Raw genomic sequence first — 3,077 nt, forward strand, 5'->3', positions numbered from 1 at the left:
GTACGTATATTAAATTGTGGGGATGAGGAAGCCAAATTGCCCAGGTACGCTACCATTGGTAAATTGTTTACCGTCACTGAAAATGCCATTCAAGCAGCAGAACCACTTGCCCCAACAGACCTGGGAGATGAGCAATTAGCAAACTGGTGCCAGGAACTCCATGTTGGTACCGACTCCACGCCTTCTTACCAGAAGCAAGGAGTATACCAGGTTGTGCAGGAATATGAACCAGTCTTCAGTAAGCATCCATTGGATTTTGGGAGAATTAAAGGGGTACAACACCATATCCCCACTGGGAACCATCCTCCCATCAGAGAGCGATACAGACCTGTACCACCAAAACACTATCAGAGGGCCAAAGAAATGCTACATGACATGAAGGAGGCTGGGGTTATCCGAGATAGTTGTAGCCCTTGGGCAGCTCCACTAGTCTTAGTGATAAAAAAAGATGGCACCATGCGGATGTGTGTAGATTACAGGCAGATAAATCGCATTACACATAAGGATGCTTACCCATTACCCCAAATAGAAGAGTCACTAGCTGCACTCAAGACTGCTAACTACTTTTCCACCTTAGACCTTACTAGTGGGTATTGGCAGGTCTCTGTAGCAGAGGAAGACCGGGAGAAGACTGCGTTTGCCACCCCGATGGGTCTGTGCGAGTTCAATAGAATGCCGTTTGGACTCTGTAACGCACCTGGAACCTTCCAGCGCCTGATGGACTGTTGTCTGGGGCATCTGAACTTTGAAACTGTACTACTCTATTTAGATGACGTCATTGTGTTCTCCAAGTCCTACGAAGACCATCTGGAACATCTGTCAGCGGTGTTTGAAGCACTATCCAAGTACGGCATGAAGCTGAAACCATCCAAGTGCCATCTCCTTAAACCCAAGGTTCAGTATCTGGGACACGTAGTCAGTGCTGAGGGAGTCGCACCAGATCCAGACAAGATAACAGTAATCAAGAGCTGGCCAAGACCAACTACTATCAAAGAGGTACGTCAGTTCCTGGGCCTGATATGATACTACCGAAGATTCATCAAAGGTTACACCAAGATGGCTGCCCCCTTGCAAGACCTCCTGGTTGGTCAACCCAAGAAAGGCAAGAAGTCTGATCCTCCATTCGAATGGGGTGAAAAAGAAGAAAGTTCCTTCAAACAAATGAAGTGGGCTCTGACGGGGGAAGAAATTCTTGCTTATCCAGACTACAACTTACCCTTTGTGCTGTACACAGATGCCAGCAACGTGGGATTAGGAGCAGTGTTGTCACAGGTCCAGAATGGGAGAGAACGAGTAATTTCCTACGCTACCAGGAAGCTTCGGCCTACTGAGAGAAATCCGGAAAATTACAGCTCCTTCAAGTTGGAGTTGCTGGCCATGGTCTGGGCTATCACTGAGAGGTTCAAGCACTATCTAGCAGCCACTAAGTTTACAGTCTTCACTGACAATAATCCTCTTACCCATCTAGACACAGCAAAGTTGGGCGCATTAGAACAACGCTGGGCAGCTCGGTTATCCAACTATGACTTTACCATCAAATACAGAGCTGGACGTAAGAACGCAAATGTAGATGCGCTGTCAAGAATGCCCCATTTGCAAGAAGAGGGAGAAGACATAGATGAGCTAGAAGAAATAGAGTTACCTGCCTTCCATCGCAAGAGAACATGCCAATGTCAACAAACTGGTTCTAGACCAAAAGAGGCAACCTTGAAACCCTTATCACATTTTAGTTGGAAAGAGACACAGGACAGTGATCCCGCTGTCAGCTTAATCAAGAGACTGGTAAGCCAAACAGATTCTCGTCTTGCACCAGAGGCTCCACAAGAAGCCCAACATCTGTGGAAGAACAGAAGTAAGTTGTTTATCCACCGGGGAACACTCTGTAGACGATTCATCAATCCAAAAACTCACGAGATAAGGTGGCAAGTGATAATACCAAAAAGAGACATCCCAATAGTGTTAGAAGCGTACCACAATGACGCCGGACACTTCGGTTGGAAGAAACTTGAGATATTACTCCGTGAAAGATTCTACTGGGTTGGAATGAGATCTTCTATCGAAAACTGGTGTAGAAATTGTGGTCCATGTGCTTTAAGAAGAAAAGACAGAGATAGTCAAAGAGCACCACTGCAACCTATTGTTACCAAACAACCTCTAGAACTAGTCGCCTTAGACCATGTGAAGTTAACACCGAGTACCAAAGGTTATACTTATGCCCTTACCATTGTAGACCACTATTCAAGATTCCTTGTAGTAGTACCAGTCAAGGACCTAACAGCACAAGCAGCAGCAAAAGCGTTTCAAGCCTACTTTTGCAGACCTCATGGTTATCCAGAGCAAGTAATTGCAGATCAAGGACCAGCGTTTGAAGCAGAAGTTTTTCAAGAGTTCTGTAATATGTATGGTTGTAAAAAGATTCGTACAACATCCTATCACCCTCAAGGAAATGGAATGTGTGAGAAAATGAATCAGATCGTCATTGATATGTTAAAGACCCTACCACTGGAAGATAGGAACAAATGGCCAGAAAAATTGCCTGACCTAGTGGATATGTATAACAACATCCCCGTAGGGTCTACAAACTTCACCACAGCTTATCTTATGCGAGCAAGACCAGGAAGATTACCTGTCGACTTAGACCTGGGAGTCCTAAACCCTGAAGACCATCCACAAAGTGATTGGAATACAGCTCGTCAAGCTCAATACAAGAAGGTTCAAGAATGTGTTGAAAGGAATTTAGATCAAAGTAGGGAAAAACAAGAAAGAGATTACAACAAAAACGCAAAAGCTGTACCATTGACACCTGGAGAAAAGGTACTAAAAAGAAAAAGAAGACTCCACAAACTTGATCAATGGGAAGAAGAACCTTACATTGTCCAAACATCTAACTTTGACAACAAAAAAGTCTGTATTATTAGCAAAGATGAAGGAAAAACATCAACAGCTGTTTCTAGAGACCATTTAAAGAAATGCCCAGAACAGTTAGCACCAAAAGAAAGTACAGAAAGAATTGTAAATCTACCTCAACCTGAGCCAAAGAAGAAAATGATCCATACTGTATTAGGAGATTTCCCAAA

The sequence above is a fragment of the Anomaloglossus baeobatrachus genome, chromosome 5, assembly GCF_048569485.1.
Source record: "Anomaloglossus baeobatrachus isolate aAnoBae1 chromosome 5, aAnoBae1.hap1, whole genome shotgun sequence".
Classification (NCBI taxonomy): domain Eukaryota; kingdom Metazoa; phylum Chordata; class Amphibia; order Anura; family Aromobatidae; genus Anomaloglossus; species Anomaloglossus baeobatrachus.